This window comes from Rhipicephalus microplus, chromosome 8 (genome assembly GCF_043290135.1).
Source record: "Rhipicephalus microplus isolate Deutch F79 chromosome 8, USDA_Rmic, whole genome shotgun sequence".
Lineage (NCBI taxonomy): Eukaryota > Metazoa > Arthropoda > Arachnida > Ixodida > Ixodidae > Rhipicephalus > Rhipicephalus microplus.
The window spans coordinates 62019717-62044466 of record NC_134707.1 but is presented as its reverse complement, the minus strand read 5'-3'; the positions used below and the strand labels follow the sequence as shown (position 1 = coordinate 62044466).

The 24750-nt window shown below is 48.1% G+C and overlaps 2 protein-coding genes across 3 annotated transcripts in view; one reads left to right on the top strand and one right to left on the bottom strand.

Annotated features, from left to right (window-relative positions):
• The window catches only part of LOC119164514 (uncharacterized), a 232378-nt gene that overhangs the window by 72035 nt on the left and 135593 nt on the right, over positions 1-24750 (top strand). The window contains exon 6 of one of the 2 annotated variants that reach the window (XM_075871965.1): positions 13559-13729. The exons of the other annotated variant lie outside the window; for it this stretch is intronic. The gene's annotated coding sequence lies outside the window, so the exon portion shown is untranslated. Of the gene's footprint in view, positions 1-13558; positions 13730-24750 lie in introns of those variants that run through there. 2 annotated transcript variants of the gene reach the window in all.
• LOC119165450 (uncharacterized) overlaps positions 1-24750 on the bottom strand; it is a 181706-nt gene that overhangs the window by 133183 nt on the left and 23773 nt on the right. The window lies entirely within an intron of this gene.

Below are 24750 nucleotides of genomic sequence, written 5' to 3'. Positions count from 1 at the left end.
AAGCGGTAAGAAAGTGTGCGCGTGCCTCCTCTCGTTCAGTCCCTGGAATGTCCGCTGGATGGCGGTGCTTCTATATCAGGAATACACGATGAAAAGATGCGAGATGGTGGTACTTTGAGTGTTGAATACATGGACGAACGGGCACACAGACAGATGCATTGACGGACGTACGGATGGCTACACGGACGGATGGACGCAGGAACGAATGCATGGACGAAAGCAGGGACGGACGCACAGATGAACGTGCGGACGCACGAACAGACCCACACACGGACGGGCGGATGGACGCACGGGCGGCCACACAGACGCACACATGGATGGACGGATGCAAGAACGAATGGACGAACGGATGCTTCGCCCCACTATCCATCATTCACTCCGTGGATATGCTGCCATTTTTTATGGCTCCATATATGTAGTCTACATATCATGTATTGATTATAACACCAAGTGTTATTGGTTGTGGTCGCACGGTCACTTTCGGGACAAAACAGCAACGTCACCCGCACGCGCTTGTAGCGCCATTTTGTTCCCCCGAGTGGAGACACCGAACCAGACCGCAAAGCTGCCGTAGCGCAGCGATAAGCAGCAAACCGGAACTATGAGTTGACAGCAGCAACCGTCAGCACCACCACGTTATGAAGAAAGGAAACCAAATAACATTGAAGCGAGGTGATGTAATGCAGTGGGAGCATGACGTAATGCGGAGCACAGTGAATGGCGCTGTGCAATGAAGTGAGATGAGGAGAAATGAGTCGGGCACATATAGCGATCGCTGTATCTCCAGTCCTACTATAGTTTTACGAAACATTATTTCGCCTATGTATTTTTAGAAGGCATACAACTCATTTCAAAATGTTTGTTCTGCCAAGTGCAAGGGGTGGTTTGTGGCCCCTTTAAAGGATAAGGTTCAGGCATATTTGTTTCCAGTTCAGCTTGTGAAAATTACTTTTACAGCTTATTACAATCTTACTCTTCATATATATATATATATATATATATATAGGCGGGCTTGGTGGTTGAGTGGCCGTAGCGTTGCATATAGTCCAGTAGATCCTCGGTGAACGGTCACAACGTGGTTTATTTTGACGTTTCGGCCTAGGGTCTGGCCTTCATCAGGATTAAAGGTACAGTTTGTTGGTGCTCAGCTTTATACAATCTCAAATCAGAGGGCAAGGAGAGAGGAAAAAAGACAGAAAAGAAAAAAAAAGAAAAAGAAGAAAAAGAGAAAAATAAGAGAAAAATAATCCACTCTTCCTTCCACTTCCCCCTTCTCTCTCCCCCTTCTCTCCTTCACCTTTCTGATGTCAGCGGTCTGTGTATGCTTCCTTTCACTAACGCATTCCTCCCGACCAGGCGGCGCCTCCTGGCACTGGCGGTTCGGTTCGGTGCGGGGCAAAAAAAAGCTTTTCTTAGGAAGTTCTAAGCCTTTAACTACTCGGCGCCCTGTCAACATTTCGTCGTAAAAAGAGGGGTGCCCCGTATTGCGGCAGAGGCTGGTTAGCGGGCGCAATGCGAATTTCTTGCCTGTTTCTGGATTACGCGTGTAGTGGGGGCCTCCCGGCTGTACACAGGGTTGCTGTTGGGCATGTCATGCATGGCACAATTGATTGGGTAGTAAAGTAAAACAGAAAACAGACGACAGCTGCACTTAGGAAGAGTAGTTACACTTGGAATTGTTTTGGGTTGTCCAGTGCCCTTCGCAGCTGCAGTGCCGTGAACTCAGTTACTATTTTCATTATTGCCGTTATTGTTTTCTAATGCTTTAATTGCTGCAAGTGTACCAGGATTCTCATTTATTCCTCTATCGAGGGTGTTAAATCGGTGGATAAGGTATGACTCTCGTTGTTCACGTTCTCGATTTGATTTAAATCCCGTCTCTAAGAGCGTTACTGATAGTTTGTCGAATGCATGGTCGGGAAGATTGAGATGTTTTGATAGAGGTAGACTTGGGGCTGATTTCGCATGGGCTCTGTGATTATTGAAGCGAATCCTGAATGGTGTTTCTGTTTGTCCGATGTACTGCATACCACACACGTTGCATTCGAGTAGGTATACCACATTAGAGGAATCGCATGTTAGGTTTCCTCGTATGTTAATCGAAAACTTGGATTGTGTGCTGGTTGCTTTGTCTGTTTCTCGCATAGCCTTACATACAAAACATTGTGGCTTTAAACAAGGTCGGCAGGAATTATTGGGGGGTGATGTGTTAATTTGAGAGTGGACAAATTTGTGAGTGGTCTTTGAGATTACGTGGTCGTTGGTAAACGGCGCCTGGAGCGGATGGGAATGCGCGTTTCAGACGTTCACTTTGTTCCAGAATGTTGTAATGTCGTTTAAGGATTCTGTTTACATTGGGGAAGTTTGTGCTGCAAGTCAAGCAGAGCTTTGTTCGTTGTGGATCTTCTTGTGGTGGTCGCTTCATAAGTAAGTCTTCACGCTTTAGTTTTCTCGGTTTTTGAACAGTGTCATTAATTACATGTGGGGGTATTTTTGTTTCTCGAGCATAAGTTTTAGCCTCTGTGAGCTCGTGTCAAAGTCAGCGTCTCTACAGCAGATTTGCTTAAACCGGTGAGCTTGGCTGTATGGAATACTGTTTTTACAGTGGCGTGGGTGATCGCTTTGGTAATGGAGGTATCGTTGTCGATCCGTTGGTTTGCGATATAGGGTTGTAGAGAGCTTCTCTTCTTTTATCGTTATGGTAACATCAAGAAAATTTACGGTAACTTGCGAGTATGTGTGTGTGAACTGTATGTTCGGATGTACAGCATTGTAAGTGTCGATAAAGCTGAGAAGTTCGTCCTCGCTGTGGGTCCAAATAAGAAAGATGTCGTCTATGTATCTTCTGTATAACATTGGTTGCAAGGAACTTTGTGCAAGAAATTCAGATTCTAGCTTTCCCATAAATATGTTGGCATAATTAGGTGCCGTTTTGGTGCCCATAGCGGTCCCGCTGATTTGTCGAAAATACTCTTGGTTAAACTCGAATGAATTTCACTCGAGGACCATCCTCGTCAGACCCTCCAGGCGGAAGCGCAGCTCAACACCATCGACGAAATTGTACACCAGCGTCGAGTCGCTCGCTACCTAAAGAGTCAAGCTGTTCCTGCGGCGGCAGCTCTAGCTCACTACTATGGTTCAACGCTGCCACAGCCTGACGCACCCGTGGCAGAAGTTCCACCATGGCTCAAGGCACAGGCCAGTGACAACCGACCACTGACCCGCCTGCGACAATCCACCCGACAAGCGGCGCAGGAGGGCATCGTCACTACCACCGAGAACTCACTAGCGGTATACGTAGACGCAGCTACCGATAATTGCGTTCTGCACACCAGTCTCGTATGCCCCGCGCAACCTGAAATCCAACATATCTGCTCTTACGTAACAGAGGCACCGTTCCCATCCGTATTAGCGGAGCTCACTGCTATACGGGACGGGTTAACAGTTATGATATCCAAAATGGATTCTTTGTCACACGATAAATTGCTTGTATATACGGACTCCACGCAGGCAGTTCGAGAGCTGCGAAAAGTGACCAGCTCCATCGATATAGCCTCCGATATACACCGACTGATCCACTCATGTGCCTGTCCTGTCCGCGTTCTGTGGACCCGCCGGTCTGCACCGGCTCAAGTGGAAGCAGATGCCGCTTGCCATCCAGCGACTGTTCAACACCCGCTGCCTCTACTTCGTTTGTCCCCGAAGGACAGCTTGCTTGTGCACAAAGAAACCCTCCGGCGCTCCACGCGTGCTCTCATTCCTCCGCGTGGATCTGACCTTCCCGGCGGCTTAACTCGCCGAGAGGAGGTTGCGCTCAGGAGGATTCGTGTGGGCGCCGCCTTGACTCCTGCAATCCGGGCTACATGGACATCTGGTGCACAGCCTCCCCCAACGACGTGCCCATTCTGCGTTGCCCCAGCCACAGAGGCAACGCTTGATCACCTATTGGGAACCTGCCCGGGCCTTCACCAGGCTCGCACTCGCCACCTACGCGGCCTTCACCACCACCCCGGCCGACCACCTGACTTGACGCGCTGGACGCACGGTCCACTGCATCGACAACTCCTGGCCTTCATACAGGAAACAAAACTTTTCCTTTTTATTTAACTGATGCCGTAGGGCATACTAGCGCCAATAAAAAAAAAAAAAAAGACCATCCTCGTCAAAGTTGCAATGGCAGAGAAATCTGGTGTGTTAGATTGCCTATGGTTTGTGTACATTTTGTATATAATGAAGATACATCAAGAGTAACCAAGTAAGAATTTTTCGGCACACACAGACCTGCAATGTCTCGAAGAAAATGTGTGGTGTCTTTTATGTACGACGCGAGGGTGCATGGAATGTGGCTTATTAGTTTGTCCACGTACCCTGATATGGGTGCAGTTATTGTACCGATGCCTGATATGATTGGTCGACCTGGGTTACCGGGTTTATGAATTTTTGGGAGGATGCAGAAGCGACCTGGACGAGGGTATGCTGCTCGCATCAGTTTGTGGTCAGTGTTGGTTATCTTTTCTGCATCCAACAGTTTCTTTAGTTCTGTTGATACGATACAATTGTATTCGTCTGTTGGATCACCTGGGAGGCGTTCGTAAAATCTTGAGTCGTCTAGTTGGCGGTATGCTTCTTGTAAGTAGTTGGTTGTATTAAGGACTACAATTACTTCTCCTTTGTCAGCGGGTTTTATTGTTATATCTGTCCTAGATGCCAAATTTTTCATACTTATGTTTTCAGATTTTGTCAAGTTTTCTCGGTTTCCTTTCGGTCTGTGGTATTCGTGTACTATATCTTTCTGTACTGCGGTGATATAAAGGTCCAAGCACTTGTCTCGATTACTGTTCGGTGTCCAATCATTTGATTTACGACAGTGAATTGTTTCGTGGTTAGAAGGCCTGTCCAAGAAATATTGGCGCAACCTTAAGCTTCGAGCGAAGTTGTCGAGGTCTCGGAGCAAGTGGAATTCATTGAAACATTTGTGGTCGGGCAGAAGCTTAGTCCCTTAGATAGCAGCTTTTCTTCGTCAGGTGACAAGCTTGTGTCTGATAAGTTTACAACGACAGTGTCACAGGGTGTGTTCCTAGATGGGTGCTCGTTTGTACCATTAGTGATTTCCTGGGTGGTGGTGTTGTAGTGATTTTTCTCTTTTTTTTCTTTTTTCTTTTCTGTCTTTTTCCTCTTTCCTTGCCCTCTGATTTGAGATTGTATAAAGCTGAGCACCAACAAACTGTACCTTTAATCCGGATGAAGGCCAGACTCTAGGCCGAAACGTCGAAATAAACCACGTTGTGACCGCTCACGGAGGATCTACTGGACTATATATATATATATATATATATATATATATATATATATATATATATATATATATATATATATATATATATATATATATATATATATGTGAATAAATAATGCTGTTCCTGCCATTAGGTCGCATTAATGGCGCGATAAACCGTAGTTGCTCAAGGGACCTGTTCCATTCAGCGTGACCAATCCACATCGTGCGTGAAGGGTGTGTCCAAACCTACGCAGGCCAACATAGTCACTCCCAGGATTTCTGCATGGACGCAGTACGAAGAGGTGCAAGGCTACCGCGATGCCTTCTCATCGCCGAAAGTGGCACTGACAAGCAAAGGTGCATCTTTATGCATAGTAGTATTATCATCATTAGGAGTTAAACTAGACATGATAATTGTATACTGTGAGCGCTGACTATGTACTTCATCTTCATCTGTATGACCAAACCATTGTAGTGATCATCATCGTATGTCACGCGGGCTGGCTCTCTGGCTCGTGCGTCTGGATTAAAAAAGAGAACCTGGTTGCTGCCGTACGAGACGTGGTCTCATAAGTGGTGGAGCGTGCTTTGGTTCCCACGTCCTCCTGCTCTACCCGTCACCCCTGGAGCTCCGGTCTGGTCGACTGTTGTGCCCTCAAGCAACAGCGATGGCAGAACCCAACGCGTCCGCTGCTGCAACCGCTCCTTCTCAGCCACTTAGGCTTCACTACACCGTGAGTACCTTTCATCGAGACCCTCCGGTATTTTCCGGCCTTCGCAACGAAGACGTCGAAGAATGGCTGGACAGTTACGATCGAACCAGCGTTTGCAATTATTGGGACGAGGCGCACAAACTGCGCTACGTTCCTTTTTACCTCGATGGCGTCGCTAAAACCTGGTATTACAACCACGAGAGCGACTTCTCCAATTGGTCGGCCTTCACGGGGCATCTCCGTCAGGTATTGGGCACGTCTGCAGGATGTTCTGTAGTAGCGAAACAGAAGCTCGCAACCCGCATCCAAGGGGACGACGAATCGTATACGTCCTACATTGAAGATATTCTGGCTCTCTGTCGCCGAGCACAAAATGACATGACGGAGGCCGATCGCATCCGACATCTACTGAAAGGTATCAACTCTGTGGCCTTCAATGCTCTCGTGATTCAGAATCCGACTACCGTCCGGGACGTCATCACTATATGCCAACGCCTGGACGCGCTTCATTCCATGCGCCTTCCACACGCCTCCTGCGACGCTCGCGTTACCAAAGTGTATGAATCGCGGGCCCTTATCCGCACAATTGTCAGAGAAGAACTTCACGGCCTTATTCCAGGCAACCCTATCCTTGCGTCTGTCCACACACCTCCTCCCAACCTGCGAGAAATAATCAAAGACGAACTGGCATCAATGACAAGCGCTGTACATGCCCCGTCTCCTGTGCGCTTCCCAGTGCCTTCGTACGCAGTAGTTGCATGCGGTGCTAATGACAGTCCGATTCGCCCGACCGGGTTGTGCACTGCTCGTATTCTCATCAATGGAATCCGTCATCACATACAATTGGCTGTGCTGTCTTCGCGCGCTCATCAGATAATCTTAGGCTGGGACTTCTTGTCAGCGGCGTCTGCTGTAATTTCGTGTGGTCGGTCCTTCTTTCGTATTACGGACACTGAGCTTTCTTCTGCTGCCGACCTTTCGTCGCCCAACCTTGTGACAGCTGCGGATTTCCTCCTGCCTCCCGAACGAGAACGTGTCCTTACGATCAAGTCACGAGACATTCTAGATGGTGACGCTGTGGTTGCTCCTTGCCAGCGCTGCATTTTTCGAGGGATCACCATCGCATCTTGTTTAGTGCGGTTCTCCCGTGGTTATGCAAGCATCACGGCCTGCAACACGACGCCAGAACCACTTCTTTTGCCAGAGGGGACCACTGTTGCCAGCATTACGGAAGAAGCACCGCTTTGTGTCGTCACTGGTTCATCTGCTTCGTCATTCTCAAAGTGTATGCCAGCGGAAGATGCATTTCCTGCTCTCAAGGCCACTTTGTGTGAACATCTCAACCCAACTCAAACTGATGCCTTGCTAGCGTTATTAATGAAGCACAAAACTTGCTTTGATGTTTGTTCCGAAGGTCTGGGTCAAACAACAGTGACCGCCCATCGTATCGACACCGACGGATCCCGGGTGATTCGCCGCCGCCCTTACCGTGTGTCGGCTTCTGAACGCAAGCTTATAGAAGAACAAGTCAACGACATGCTCGCGCGCAACGTCATCAGGCCTTCGACAAGCGCATGGTCTTCTCCTGTCATACTAGTGAAAAAAAAAAGGATGGCTCGGTACGGTTTTGCATTGATTACAGATCACTCAACAAAATCACTCGTAAGGACGTCTACCCAATGCCTCACATTGACGACGCTCTTGATACTTTACAAGGTGCCGACTACTTTTCAAGTCTCGACTTGCGCTCCGGTTATTGGCAGATTCCAATGCACGAGTCTGATAAAGAGAAGACTGCGTTTGCTACGCCACATGGGCTCTTTGAATTCAATGTAATGCCTTTCGGCCTGTGCAATGCCCCAGCCACATTCGAACGGATGATAGACACGGTACTGCGGGGATTAAAATGGAAGACCTGCCTTTGCTACCTGGACGACATTGTCATCTTTTCGTCGAGCTCCTCACAGCACCTGGAATGACTAGACGAAGTGCTCACGTGTTTAGCTAAGAGCGGTCTCCAGCTCAACACTAAGAAGTGTCGGTTTGCCAGTGACAGCATCAAGGTATTAGGTGACGTCGTCAGTAAACATGGCGTTGAGCCCGATCCCGACAAGGTTGCCGCGGTACCTACTGCACTTTCCCACACCAACCACACAGAAAGACCTCCGCGGCTTCCTTGGCTTAGCGTCGTATTTCCGCCGCTTTGTACGTGATTTTGCTACTATTGCGGCTCCTCAGCACAAACTTCTGACCACGAGCGCACCCTTTGTCGGGACGGATGACTGGGAAGCCGCTTTCACACCCTCAAGCGATGCCTCACATCATGGCCAGTGCTTCGTCATTTCGACCCTGCAGCACCTACTGTGCTACACACTGACGCAAGTGGACTTGGCATCGGTGCTGTCCTTCTTCAGCGGAACCACGCTTCCGAAGAACAAGTCGTGGCCTACACGAGCCGTACTCTGTCACCTGCTGAGCGAAACTACAGGATCACTGAGCAAGAATGTCTCGCCATTGTGTGGTCCGTACAAAAGTTTTGCCCTTACTTATACGGCCGGCATTTCACAATAGTGACTGACCATCATGCTCTGTGTTGGTTATCGTCTCTCAAAAATTTGTCGGGACGCCTTGGCCGTTGGGTACTACGATTGCAAGAGTTTGACTACAGCGTCACATATAGGTCGGGTTGAGAGCACCAAGATGCCGACGCTTTGTCACGTTGCCCGCTCTAGCAAAGCGCCGAAGTGTCAAGTGTCACCTTCCATCTGTTCGTCGCCGCGCACCAAACAGACGGCTGCTGCTTTGAAACAGCTAGTTGCCTCGGCAGACCTTTTTTCGTCCACAGATCTCGCCTCGCTCCAACATGCCGATACCTACTGCCGCACAATCACCGATCGGCTCACTGGCTTATCGCGTGCTCCAAACAGCCGCCTAAGACGTCAACTTGCCCGTTTCAAGCTTCAAGAGGGAACATTATGTCGGTAAATTTACCATCCTCTCGGTAACCAATGGGTTCCCGTCATTCCTCGCTCACTTCTTCTGGAAGTTCTACAAGCGTTTCATGACGAAGCGACAGCTGGCCACTTAGGGTTCCACAAGATCTACGACCGCCTCAGGACTCGCTGCTTTTGGCCTGGCCTTTCCACTTCTGTCGTCAAGTACGTCACTTCCTGCGCATCATGCCAGCACCGAAAACGTACCACGTCTCCTGCCGCGGGGCCATTGCACCCACTTCCGTGCCCGTCCACTGCCTTTGAATTTGTGGGCATATAGACTTATACGGACCTCTTCCGCTTACGCCAGCCGGTCACCGTTGGATTGTTACTGCCGTAGACCACCTTACTCGCTACGCGGAGACGGCAGCTCTTTCATCTGGTGCTACCACTGAAGTAGCCGATTTTTTCCTTCGCGCCATTATTTTACGACATGGCGCACCGCGTGTGCTCCTTAGTGACCGTGGCAAGACATTTCTTTCACATGTCCTTGCTGAAGTCTTACAGGCCTCTAACACCATCCACAAGACCACATCAGCGTATCACCCAGAAACTAATGGTCTGACTGAGCGTTTTCCCCGAACTTTGTCCGACATGATCTCTATGTATGTGCAACCAGATCACAAAAACTGGGACACAATTCTTCCTTTTGTCACGTTCACATATAACACTGCCATACAGCGTACAACAAATTTCAACCCTTTTTTTCTCGTGTATGGCCGTGTACCGACTTTTGTTCTGGACACCACCTTTTTGTCCACATCTTCCGATCCATCTTCATCTCTCCCGGAAGAGTTCGCCGCTCGCGTCGCCCCCTGCCATGAAATCGCCCGCGCCAACACTGTTACCATTCAGGACAAGAGAAAAATCGACCTTGATGTGAAGCGTCGAGTTGTTGTGTTCCGCCCAGGCGACGAAGTCCTTTTGTGGACACCTGTTCGTGTACCTGGGCTCTGCGAAAAATTTCTTCACCGATATCTAGGTCCATACACCGTCCTGGAACGAACATCTGAAGTCAACTATCGCGTTGCTCCTGTCAACGTGGCTTCTGATCGTCGTCGCCGCCACACCGAGATCGCCCACGTCTCTCGACTGAAACGATATATTCGGCGTCCCAACCCTTTCTAACTTGCTGCCCTCTTTCGCGAAGAGGAGAAAATAGTGTGAGCGCTGACTATGTACTTAATCTTCATCTGTATGACCAAACCATTGTAGTGATCATCATCGTATGTCACGCGGGCTGGCTCTCTGGCTCATGCGTCTGTATTAAAAAAGAGAACCTGGATGCTGCCGTACTGGACGTGGTCTCATAATACCTATAACGACATGATCCTCCGCATTATTACGGTTCGATCTCCAGGTGTGCCAATTAATACTAAAATATTTGATTTACATCGCACTTTCACAAGCATTAAAATCTGCAGAAAAACTGCATAACTTTTGTAAGTTTGCAGAATTTGATGCATAAATCAACCCCCTCCCCTACCCAATGCGCTGTCGAAAACGTCGTACCAGTGTACTAGTGCAATGGATAGAGCATGGCATTGTGTGTGCGGTCGAGCGAGCTGCATTAAAGCGTTGAAATCATGCCGAAGAGAACTACTAAACCAAGTGGGCAAGCTATTGCAAAAAATTAAGAATTATGTGAGCATTCTCCAGAGTTATCACGAAAGGATGCACTCACTGTGAACACCGTGCCGACGAGATTTCATTGCTCCGCCCATTTGAGAAAGAAACCTTAGAGGATTAAACTAAGACTTCAAGATCAACACGTCAGTGCTATACTGTGTCTAGCGAATTTCTGTTTTCATGTGTGGAGGGATGGTAGCATGCATGAGAGTGTCACTGCTTCTCGAACGTATCGAGCAGCTAGGCATTCTTTGTGACAACTTGCAATAGCTGGATATCATCATCAGCCTGACTACGTCCACTGCAGGACAAAGGCCTTTCCCATGTTCCGCTAGTCAACTCGGCATATAACTGCATATAGTATTTATAAATCGTTCCATCTAATGTCAAAATTTCCTGTACAGGTGCTCGGAAAGTCATATGGAGCACGCGAGCTGTGGCCAAACTACACAAGAGTGAATACCACCACGCTCCTGTAGAGAAGTGGTTCCTTATTTTCATACAGAAATGATTGCACTATATTCTGGCACATTTGCATATAAAAATAGAGAACTTCTTCTTCTATAGCGTGCACTGACATTCACTTCTGCATAGATTGGCCGCAGCTTGCATGCTCTGCATTACATTTAGAGTACCTCTACATTATTTGCTGTACGATAAACTTTTTGCATCTTTGGCTAGTGAAAAAAAATTTTCTTGCAGAAGTCAGTTGTGCAATTTGTAGGTAAAGATGTTTAAATATTTCATTGGTTCTGCTCGAACTTTCTGTGAGCTTTGTGAATGTTAACCTGTGTTTTTTTTCACCTTCTTTACCTGGTATTGTGCGTTTTGATGCTTATTACTGTAAAGAAACGGAATGTGTTGTACTGTCTCCCTTGTCGTGATGCTTTCAAGGCAGCTAAGGTATTCTGTAAAATAATGAATGAAAATTTGAACATATTTACATTTTGTTTTAATTATTTAGAGTCAACTCGCAGTTGAAATTTTGACATATACACACTTACTTGTTAAACAAAAACGAAACACAGGCTTCAAGCTCATGCTCTAGCTCTTAGCACCAACGTGAGTAAGGTCTGCGGATCTCCGAAGTTTCGTATGCAGATATAGTTCTTGCCATTTGATTAGATAGATTGTTTTTTGAAAGTAATATTTGTTCTCATTGCAGAGTAACAATAGCACACGAAACGGTCTTGAGCGAGGGAAATTGATGAAAATGCTAAGTGTTCAAGATTTTTTATTTCTTCAGGAGAGCCACCATAGATCAGCTTCCTAAACAGATCAGCGGTTGCCATACGAATGCTCCTTCAGTCGAACGAGACGCAATTAAGCGAAGCGGGAGGGGTGAGTACATCTTGCGAATGAAAGGACATGCAAGCCCAGGTCCCCAGTTCAAATGCTGTGAAGTACTACCCTAACTTCTTGTAATGAAGTTACGAGGTCCAGTTTCAGTAGTACATCAAGCATATGACAGATTGACTAGGCAGCGCACGGCGTATCGGAAGTATTGATTAAAGTCTGGTTGCGTCAAAGGAGAGTTTTTTTTGCCTAAAATACTGGTTTGCAATCACCATAGATGAAGCAGGATGGCGGGTGTGTTCGAGTCAGGCTCATGTAGTGAATAACTTTATTGCTAGAATAAGAACAATTGTGCATAGTAAAACCAGTGCTGAAGTGGACAATGTGCATTAGGGTTGTACATGTTGAAGTGGCACTTATTCAGCCTTGCTGCATCTCTCCTTCTACAGGGGAATCAATTAACACATGCTTGGCGTCTCCTGGGTAGAAGGTACCACCAGGGCTCGCGTTGTTGCATGCCTTGTGCTTCGCTGTAGTTCATTAGGGGTGTTGAGGGTAATCTGTTTAAAAGGGGCACTCAACAGGTTTGACAATATTGAGCTGACAAGCGCTATGTGTAGACGAGGCGTTCATGATCACGTCTGTCAAAATTCGCAACGCTATGCGCCGCGGAAATGGGTCAAATTTCAAGATGAAAGCTGCTCTCTCCCCTTCTGCCAGCGCGCGCCCAGAGAATGAGGGCTTGACGTGCGCGTATGAATGACCCTACGTACACGGCAATGCAGTGGCGTTGGCCCTCTACGTAGACGACTCTGCTCTGGCGTTGGAAACAGAGGCACATGACATGGCGAAAATTATTTAACACGGCATGCTTAGTTTGTGTAATTTGTTGCTTGAAGAGATTAAAAAGCTCTAGATAAATAATGAGACGCAATAAGGTAATGTGAGCGTCTTTTTTCCATTTTTCTTCCATGAATTGCAACAAGATGCGAGGCTAGTGTGTCAGTGTTTTGCATGTGTTCATGTACCCGCGGTCAGCGTATCGAGCAGAAGACTGCCGTGGAACGCGCCTACATGTTTGCGCACTCATTGTGCTCATCTATACCACCGCGTCTAAGCCAGCGTTTCCAAACCATCCCGCACAAACAGGCAGAAGACCACAAAATAACGCTGGTCAACAAAGCAACGCCGCTCGCGTGCTCAGGGGTTGGACTTGTTTGGGCATGTCATGCGCACGTGACCTCTTGGTCGGATGCCTGAGAGGGTGGGGAAGAGCTTTGGCTTGCGAAGGCTACACAGAGGAGCGGCAATGGTTTCAAGTCGCCTCCTCTCATCCTCGTTTCGCGTCGTTTCAAAAAACCCGTTTTCTCCGCTTGTGATGAAGCGATTAAAAAAATTGTTGTGGCAAAATGTTCCTCATCGGACGACCAACAACTTCCACTGTAACTAAAATTTGGTATGGGGCCTGGTGAGTGGCCCTATAAGGGTGAGGGACAAGGCTCGTTTCTGCCTGGGTACGGCATCTTTCACAACCATATCGTGGCTTTGTAACGTTAAGCCTTAGGCCCCCACAGTTATTATTGTGCATTGAGATTCATTTGTAATGTGCTGCCAGTTTGTTGTGACATCTTACCTCTCTTTGTTTGTAGGTTACGAAGCAGTTTCCTTTGGATTGTAGAGGACAAAGATCAGTGGCTACAGGACACACAAAAGTCTTGAAAGGGATCAATGCGTTTACACAGTGCCGCATTCGAAAAGAGGTTGCTGACAAGACCACATGGTGCAAAGGACCCACAAAAGTCTTGAAAGGGATCAATGCGTTTACACAGTGCTTCATTCGAAAAGAGGTTGCTCACAAGACCACATGGTGCAAAGGCATCTCTGAGGCCAAGTTATATTCTCCCAAGGTCTCAAGCTGAACGCAGTTTAAAGGTCTCAAAGAAAGTGACGATGCTTCTTGATCGCCGTAACCTCCATCGCTAATCGTACGTAAGACACCACTGTGCATCTAGCAGTCGCATCCATGTGCCAGAGAAAAGCATGCGTTTGTGTTTATCATTGTGTGAAAGGGGCAGCAAGGACGGTCTGTTCAGAAAGGAAGTCAGCCACTAGTGTTGCTGTGGTAAGCAAATCACACAGTTGTTGCAAAAAGAAAGCAGGACAGTACACCGTCCACACCACGTAAACATAGCATACAATTGGGTTGGCAAGTTATCGTATCACACACTTTGGGTGGATACAATTGGTAGATGATGAAAACTGTACACACAGTAGCTGAATGATTTTAATGTGGAGGAATTCTCACTGGAGTTGGCTGATCTTGCATAGTGATAGATAATGATGGCTAATATTGCACAAACAATGGCTAAGTGCTGGGTTGTGTTGGTTAAAGTGTTGGAAATTCCGCCACAGCATCCCTCACCATGTCATAGATTCGGGATGTGAAACACCAAGAATTAATATTTTTATTAATATTATTAGCTAACGAAGGCTTGTGTTGCCATATAAGGGCTAAGTGATGAACTTCCAGGCAATGCCTATGCACTGTCTGAAAAAAAATTCTCCACGAGAAAGCTTCTGCTGCAGTCTATTAAGGAAATGTTAGGGGGCAAATCTACCCACAATGACCACCAAGAATGTTGGCAACTTATTTGTCTAGAAAACACACGTTAAGCCATTTCCTATATCTGAATAATGCACTTGTGAGATTCCACAAACCAGCTGCAAAAGCTAAAGACAGTTTTTCAAAATAGACAAGACGAACGAACGTACACAAAGGACTAGCACTGAGGGTCCCCCACAAACCAAGTCTTGCCAGAAGTGGAGTCTTAGTAAGCCAGAAAAGAAAAAGTATGCCAAAATTTCTTGCCCACAGTAGAACCATTTCATATAAACAATATACAATATTTTATCACTAGACAGTCATTAAGTCACTTTCTCATGGAACATAAAACTCAACATTTGCTTCACATAGGAGTTTTTGAAGTTGTGGCTATGAGCACCGCTGTGAAGTCTTGGAAACCTGACTGTCTCAAAATGTTAATGAATGTTTTTATGTACAGGGTGGAGTGGGGCACACTACAAGGCCACGCTCCCACAGGAATAGATGGGATAGTGGCCTGAAAACTTTAAAAAACCCCTCCCCCCGTACATTGAAGAGTATTTACACATTAACACAGAAGCATGGTTCACGCAAACCTTAAGTCTACGGGCTTATTAGGGGCGAAGCTCCTTATGGCGTGGCTTGGGCGTCCCTCGTATGTAACCACCAGTGGCACATACCCGAAATAGGTATAACACTTGACCTCCAAGGTGGTGCCAGTGAGAGATTTCTTCTGTGCGTTGTTTAACAATAAAAAATAGTGCTCAATGTACATGCCAATGGCTGCTGATGGGGAATGAGAGACATGAGCATTCGGCTTTTAGTCAACGCGCACGCTGCGATCCCCATTAGCAGCCATTGGCATGCACATTGAGCACTATCGGACAAGAAAGGGATGCTACATTATACTCGCTGGGTGTAACCTCCTTAGCTTTAGAAAGGTTTAGCGAGCGTTGAGCCGCAGTGCCATGAATACAATGAACTTGTATATACCATGAATGAACTCAAGGTGGTTAAAAATGAGAAGTAGATACGAAGCGCAAGCCGTAAGAAAGTAAAAGCCGAATTCTCCTGTCTCTCATTTCTCATTAGCAGCCATTGGCATGTAAATTGAGCCCTATCTGACAGGGAAAGGTTGCTACGTTATACTCGCTGGGCGTAACCGCCTTGGTTTTCGAAAGGTTTAGCGAGCGTTTGGTCGCAGTGCCATGAAAACAGTGAACTAGAATATACCATGAACTCGAGGTGGTTAAAGGTGGGAAGTGGACCCAAAGCGCAGGCCGTAAGAAAGTGTGCGTGTGCCACCTCTCGTTTAGTCCTTGGAATGTCCGCTGGATGGCGGTGCTTCTATATGGGGAATATATGATAAAAAGATGCGAGATGGTGGGACTTGGAGTGTTGAATAGATGAACGAACGGACACACAAACATGCATGGATGGACGCATGAACGGACGCAGGGGCGGATGCATGAAAGAACGCAGGGACGGGCGCACAAACAGACGCATGGACGGTCACACAGACGGACGCATGGACGGACGAATGCTTCGCCCCACTCTCCATCATTCACTCCGTGGATATGCTGCCATTTTTTTTTCTCCCAATCACAAAAGATTATTTGGTCTAACACCTCACTACCTTATCAACCGTGGGTCCCAACGATACGAAAAAAGGAGAGGAGGCCATTAGACACGTTGTGGGATTGCCCAGCCATCCACATCACTAGCCATCAATATCGACAGAGGCGATCATTTAGATAAAGCTTAGTTTACTTAAGCAACGCTCGGTGACATCAAAAAGGTTTTGCAGGCGCAGGCGACTATCCTGTGGTGCAAGGGAACTGTATATTGACGATGTACATATTGAGATTAGGTAAGGGGGGGCACCTGCAGCTTTGCCTTCATGCAGTGAGTAGTTTCCCATATGATCATGACTTCTGTTGATTTTAGGTTAGCCACAGGTGTCTATAATGGCTGTTGAATGTGAAGGGAAAATTATGGAAGAGCTGGAAGCCTTCAACATCAGCAGATTGTGCCTTAGTGACGACGCACCACAACCGGAGGTTGTGTTTTGGGACTAACTATGCCTCACTGTGTAATTATTTCATGCATTAGTACCTCGGTGATGAGCCACAACAACGTTACAGCAGTGCACAGTTGCTATTACAATCTTGGTAATCCTAGATTTATGTTTTTTGATAAGGTGGTGTTCGTTATGTGATTGAGTCGAAGGAAAGCGCTTATGTGCTCTTTTAAGCTGGGGCGTCATGATGTGGTGAGCACGCACAACTCTCACGATGATTGTGCAGTTTAATTCGTCTTCACCAGGACATACTAGGCTTGCAGAATTGGAAGCTTTCGCCAGGGTTCGTGTGTTTTCAACGTTCCCAGTTTGCCCACTACCTTGGCGTGCGTCCTCAGGGTTCACAGCTGCTTACCCGAAAGTTACAGCTTCGATCTGAGCCACAGCGGTCGCATATTTTCTACTGGCGAAAATGGCAGAGGCCTATATACTTCGAACCTCATTATAACAAACTTGCATCTTACACGAAAATAACTTCGTTACATCCGAAAATTTGTTATAAAGGTATAATTTTAACACTACAGCTGTTGCAAGACTATTTTTCATTCACTTTGTTATAACCGATATTTGTTATATCCACGCTCTTTATACCGAGGTTTGAGTGTACTTAAATAAATTTACATGCACCTGAGGTATGCGAAATTTCCTGAGCTATCTACTACAGCGTGCCTCGTATTTGTATAGTTTCAATATGCAAAACACCAAAAATATTGTATTACACTTCCTCGTATACTTTATATTCTCTCATGCCAGTCTCCCGACACCGGAACAGTGAAGGTTATTTTGTCTTTTGACCTCTTTTCAGCGATGCCTCTAGCTTCTAGAAGTTTACCGAGGACCAGCAGTTGAAAGGATGAAGAAGCAGATGATGATGGCGTAATAGAAGCTCAAGGTAGACACAGATTAGCAGCGAACTCTGCTTGCACGGTAGAAGATACGGAAGGGCCTGCCACAGTCGGGAAGAGTATTGTGCCAATGGACTTTGTTCGCGAAAGTTTCAGTACCTGAATAAGGCTTCAACTTTTTGGAGTTGTCATAGCCTCAAGCCTTTCCAGTGCAACTTGTGTCTACAGACAATTGTGACGTGAAGTCATCTGCTTGAATTCCACATGGACAGAGTGAAGGCAAACCTGAAGGAAAATTACAATAGAAATTTATGTTACTCCTATAAAAACACGTTTCCCATAACAGGAGGGGTGGGTCCAAATAGGAAATGCAATACGTCCCAAAGAAGGCATTAAATTTTTTTATGAGGGCAATAAAGTGTTTTACAAGGTGAATCAAATGCTGCAGATGTGATCAATAGAGTGATGTACACCTCCACTAGACAGATATTATGCTTCATAGTCTCAACTAGGTTTGTGCGAATATTCAAATGCTGCGAATATTTGAACGAATAGTAGTAGAGTATTCGAATCTGCTTTGATTCGAATTTGAAGTATTGAAACTTTCGAAGTATTCGTAATGAACAAATAAGTGTATATTATTTTGCACGTAACCTCCTGTAAAAGTGGTTTCACTGAGGTGTAGAGGTGACAAGCCGTGAAAGCACCTATCCAAGAAAAATCCGTTCTGCCGCGTAGTTCTACTTCAATTTCAATGGGGCCCTGCAATTGATTGATTTGATTGATATGGGGGGTTTAACGTCCCAAAACCACCATATGATTATGAGAGACGCCGTAGTGGAGGACTCCGGAAATTTCGACCACCTGGGGTTCATTAACGTGTGCCCAAATCTGAGCACACGCGCCTACAACATAGGAAATGCAGCCGCCGCAGCCGGGATACGAACCCGCGACCTGCGGGTCAGCAGCCGAGTACCAAAAGGGGGCCGTGCAACACTTCTTGTGCATGGTAACTGCCGATCGGTAGTCGAGGCTACCGATCGCGCGAGCCTAACATTTTGGCACAGCGCGCGGCCTGAAATTCACAACAAATCCTCGAAGTCAGCTAAAAATTGCTCTCTCCTGTCTGCAAATGACGCCACAGGCTCAAAAATCCCTCGTCACAGTCATTCAATCAGCCATTGCTTGATTTGGGCATTGCGCACTGGGTCATTACTGGGGTCGCAGCGGGAGGCCGCGACTTGTCCATGTGTACGTGCGCGATCGCACTGAAAAGCCGCGTATTTGAAGAAAAAAATCGCAGCATATCCACGGAGTGAATGACGAGTGGGGCGAAGCGTCCGTCAGCCCATCCGTGCTTCCGTCCGTCCATTCGTTCTTGCTTCCGCCCGTCCGCGCGACCATCCCTGCGTCCATCTATGCGTCTGTCCGTTTTTGCGTCTATCCGTCCGCGCGTCCGTCCGTGAGTCCATACAGTGAACACTCGAGTACCGCCATCTCGCATGCCCTGTAGCACATATCCGCTCCGCGCGTCCGTCCGTCTGCTAGTCTGTCTGCCCACCCGCCCATGCGTCTGTCCGTGCGTCCATATAGTGAACACTCCAAGTACCGCCATCTCGCATCCCCTGTGGCACATACCCGCTCCAGAACGGGTATGTGCCACCGGTGGCTACATACACCAACGGGGGATGGACAGACCCACACCCTGAGGAGCTTCGCCCCTAAAAGTGCTCCAGGTCACGCGGCGTGCGTGACGTATTTTCTTTACCCGTGTCATCCCTTCCTGCTTAGCTTTCAGCGCTTTCGTCAGCACTAGATGAAAGAATACAGTTGCAGCACGCGAATTTTCGCAACTTCGCTCGTACTTGACGGATTCTATAAAAGATTACGGTGGTGAATTCGTGAGGCAATAAGATTCTTTAGTGAATCCAAGGCTTCTTGAAAAAGTTTTGCAGGGCTCCTTTAAATGAACATATCGCCCACAAACCGATTCATCATATATATTAAAGCTTGTTATGTCGGTTTATATGCTCCATATAAGTACACAAAAAATTTTGATATGTTACATATTTGACAGGTTATCACTTACATCTACCAAAAGTGGAATTCTGGTACTACTGACAGTTGTTTTACCTTTCTTTGAATGAAAAAAAAGAATTTGCGTAGGAGCCTTATTTTATGCTTCTTGATTATTGTGCAGGTTAATTGATAAGTATGCCCATTTTTCTATATATGTCATATATACTGCATGAATTCGATTCGAAATTATTCGACCAATCTCACTATTCGCTTCGGACTTAAAATTCACTATTCGCACAAGCCTAGGCTCAACAGATGTAAAAAGTAGATATTGTATTAAGTAGTTTGGTAACCGCATGCACACATTGGCGCTTGCTAGACAGAACCTATGGTTGGAAAGTAGGCACTAAATCTGAACACCTTGCATGTTGATAGACCCCTTGGGCCATGTGACACTCGTCTTGTCATAGCAACTTTTGGTTTGTGATATCTATGTAGACCACCTTCATTGGTCTAAAAAGGTATAGCAATTCTATATTCCTCTTTGTCTGTACACATATTTGCATGTGTATACCATTAATAACAGTGGGTGGTTTTCCAGCAAGAGATACCATAACAGTAATTGAGCAATTCAATACGGAAAATTGTTTTTCCCTTCAGCATCCCTTTTAGAGAAGAAATTTTCGCTGAAGGCTTACCTTCAGTGATCTAATTAAGCAGATATAACAATTCTATTTTCCTCTTTGTCTCTACACATATTTGCATGTCTATACCCTTAGTAACCGCCCCGCCGTGGTGGTACTGGTTAAGGTACTCGGCTGCTGACACGCAGGTCGCGGTATCGAATCCCGGCTGCGGTGGCTGCATTTCCGATGGAGGGGGAAATGCTGTAGGCGCGTGTGCTCAGATTTGGGTGCACGTTAAAGAACCCTAGGTGGTCGAAATTTCCGGAGCCCTCCTCTGCGGTGTCTCTCATAATCGTATGGTGGTTTCGGGACGTTGAATTCCACATATCTGTCAATATTGCCACGTTCCATTTCCCAAGTTTTTGTTATCGTCCCAAAACACCACACGATTCTCAGCGCGAACCGCGCCTGCAGATTTCGAGAAGGCTCCCGACTGTAGTAGATCATTTCGATAAGATCACGCCCACTGTGCGAACGGTACAGATTGTTCTGGAACCTACGCTACCGGCAGCGATAACGCTACAACATTCGAGGGCAAGAGTATAAATGCCGACGCGCTTCGCCACTTGTCAGTTGTTGATCGAAGGCCGACGCTGCGTTCGCCGCTATCAGTCCGAGACTGCTATCTGTGCAAGACTGCTGCTGTAATTGGACTTTCCGTTTACCGGGCACAGGTTCGCCCAAATAAACAGTTAAATCCCAACACGAAGTCTCCTGTCTTCGGCCACGTCACGACTCCGTGACATCTGGTGGAGGTGCTGCTTTGTTCATGTACCGGAAGCCCCCGTCAAGCCGTGAACCCAGCCCACGTCGCGGAGAAGACACCGACGCCAACCAAGAGCAGCGAACAAGCCGCCGACAGCAAGGTCTCCCACCAGAGTACGGCCTTCTACAAGACAAGGCGCGGAAGACCAAGACCATGACCTCGACAGCAGCGACAATGACAACCGGAGCGACCCAGCCCGCGATCGTCATTCATCAACCCAGGGAACCATCAACATTCCATGGGTCATCGTTTGAAGACCCGGAAACCTGGCTAGAAACATACGACCGTGTGGCCGCCCTCAACCACTGGGACCACGAAGAAAAGCTCCGTCGTGTGTACTTCTACCTGGAAGACACCGCAAGGACCTGGCTAGAGAATCGGGAGTCCACGCTCCGAACGTGGGATGTCTTCTGCGGCGCATTTCTGCAAACGTTCACGAGCGTCGCTCGCAAAGAGAGAACCGCTGCTCTACTAGAGACCTGGGTTCAGCTACCAAATGAAAAGGTTGGAATTTTCACAGAGGAGATGACCCGCCTATTCCGCCACGCTGACTCAGACATGCCTGAGGAGAAGAAAGTTCGTTTCCTCATGCGAGGGGTCAAACAGGAGCTCTTCGCGGGACTAATGAGGAATCCACCGAACACCGTCCAAGAATTTGTATCCGAGGCGACCACCATCGAAAAAACCCTGGACATGCGTACCAGACAATATAATCGTCGCCTGACTCCATAATGCGCTGCTGCTCAAGCCAGTGACTCCGAAGACCTGCGTGAAACGATCCGAGCGATCGTGCGGGAAGAGCTGCGCAAACTGTTGCCTTCGGCGCAGCCTCAAGTGGATGCGATCGCCGACATTGTGCGAGAAGAAGTCCGGCAATCGCTTCGAATTCCCCAAACACCGCTGCCCGAGCCAGAAACTATGAGCTACGCCGCTGCAGTGCGCCACAACGCTCCTCCCCGTCCACGCCAAAACGCCGCCCCGTCGCACTTCCGTCGCCAGACGCCACCGCCGCCACCACCCCCACCGACGTCCTACCGTTCCCCAGCGGGCGAGCGCAGTGCGCCCAGGAAAACGGACGTTTGGCGTGCACCTGACAACCGCCCGCTCTGCTACCACTGCGGCGAGGCCGGGCACACATACCGCCGTTGCCAGTACCGACAGATGGGACTGCGTGGCTTCGCCGTCAATGCACCGCGTCCGCAGCCAGGAGATCGGCCACGTGACATCGCCGACTACCTGGCAGGAACTCAATGGACACCACGAAGTCCTTCCCGTTCGCCGTCGCCCAGCCGCCGCATGTCACCGCACCCCCGGCAGTACTCTGGCCCAACGCGGGGCCGGTATCCTAGCCCGTATCCGGGAAACTAAGGGCAGCAACCGATGGAGGTGCGGTTTCTGTGCGACGAACTACCGAAGATCCTCCGACGACGACGACGCCGCGACGTAGCTTTCCGAACACAACGCCAACCAGGCAAAGCCCTGACGGCGAAAGCTCACTTACCGAAGGTGGCCTGACGACGCAACATGGAAGCAGCGGAACAAGCCGACGCAGCCGTGACCCGACGCCGCGCCCTAACTGTAATGCGAGACGGCGAACTAGCGACCTCGACGTTCTTATCGACGGCCACAGTGTGACCGCTCTCGTCGATACTGGAGCCGACTATTCTGTCATCAGCGGGTCGTTCGCCGCGAAGTTAAAGAAAGTTAGGACAGCTTGGAAAGGCCCTGAAATCCGCACAGCCGGAGGTCATCTCGTAACGCCTGCAGGAATCTGCACAGCGAGAGTCACCATTATAACGGCCGTATTTATCCTACAGACTTCGTAGTCCTACAGCGTTGCTCGAGAGATGTCATCCTTGGCATGGACTTCTTATGCCTCCATGGTGCTGTCATCAACCTAAAAACAAAGTCGATAACGCTATCCACAGAAGAAGCACTACCGCCGCGCACGTCGTCAGGACACCATGCCTTGAATGTGCTGGAAGAACAAGTCACCATTCCGCCTCGCTCAAGCGTCATTATTTCAGTCGGCGCTCCTAAATCACCTGACTTGGAAGGCGTCGTTGAAGGGAGTCAGCATCTGTTGGTCACCCGAAATATTTGCGTCGCAAGAGGAATAGCAGAGCTGCGGGGAGGCAAAGCAACGGTTATGCTTACGAATTTCAGAAATGAGTACAAACATGTGAACAAAGGAACAACGGTCGCATACATCGAAGAAATTGTCGAAGCCACCAGTGCTTTCGCCCTCGCCGATTCTGCGGAACCTGCTCAGAGGAACCAAGCCCCTCCCATAGCTTTCGATGTCAATCCCAGACTTCCGAACGATAAGCAAGAACAGCTCAAGGCCCTGCTCCTGAAATACGAAGATTGCTTTTCGTCGTCATCGAAAATTCGGCAGACCCCAATCACGAAACATCGCATCATAACCGAAGAAAAGGCCAGACCACCCCGTCATTCCGTACAGGGTTTCGACGCGAGAACGTGAGGCCATGAAGAGACAAGTTGATGAAATGCTGCGGGATGACATTATCCAGCCGTCCAAGAGTCCATGGGCATCCCCCGTGGTATTAGTGAAGAAAAAAGATGGGACCCTACGTTTCTGCGTCGATTATCGCCGCCTGAACAAAATCACAAGAAAGGACGTGTATCCTCTCCCACGAATAGACGACGCACTTGATCGGCTCCATAACGCCGAGTACTTTTCGTCGATGGACCTCAAGAATGGCTATTGGCAAATCGAAGTCGACGAAAGAGACCGAGAGAAGACGGCGTTTATAACACCGGATGGCCTCTTCGAGTTTAAGGTGATGCCCTTCGGCCTTTGCTCAGCGCCTGCAACCTTTCAACGCGTTATGGATACAGTACTGGCAGGATTGAAGTGGCAGACTTGCCTTGTGTACTTGGACGACGTCGTCGTGTTTTCCTCGACTTTCGACGAGCATCTTCGGCTCCTTGAAGCTGTACTTCAAGCCATAAAGACGTCCGGACTCACACTGAAGCCAGAAAAGTGCAGATTTGTGTATGAGGAGCTCTTGTTTTTGGGGCACGTTATCAGCAACTCTGGAGTTCGTCCCGATCCACGGAAAACAGCCGCCATTGCCAACTTCCCGCCGCCCACTGACAAGAAGGCCGTGCGCCGATTTCTGGGCCTGTGCGCCTATTATAGGCGGTTCGTGAAAAACTTCGCCCGCATCGCCGATCCTCTCAGTAACCTTAACAAGGCCGACGTGGAGTTCAAGTGAGAAACGCCACAGGAACACGCTTTCCAGAAGCTCAAACATCGCCTTTAGACGCCTCCGTTACTTGCCCATTTCGACGAATTCGCCAAGACAGAAATACATACTGACGCAAGCAGCGTAGGTCTTGGCGCCGTTCTTGTGCAGAGGGCTGACCGACTTGAAAGGGTTATTATTTACGCTAGCCGATCGCTATCCAAAACAGAAGCAAATTATTCCACAACAGAAAAGGAGTGCCTCGCCATCATCTGGGCTACGTCGAAATTTCGCCCCTACCTCTACGGCAGGCCCTTCAAAGTTGTGAGCGACCACCACGCCTTGTGTTAGCTAGCCACTTTGAAGGACCCTTCAGGTCGCCTCGCACGATGGAGCCTGAGACTTCAAGAATATGACATTACTGTCATTTACAAGTCCGGCAAAAAAACACTCCGACGCCGACTGTCTCTCTCGTGCGCCTGTCGACCAACCGCTACCCGACGACCCGAATGACGACTACTTCTTGGGAACGATAACTACCGACGACTTCGCTGAACGACAGCGGGCCGACCCGGAACTTAAGGCCCTAATAGAATACCTCGAAGGCAGGACCGCCGAAGTCCCGAAGGTA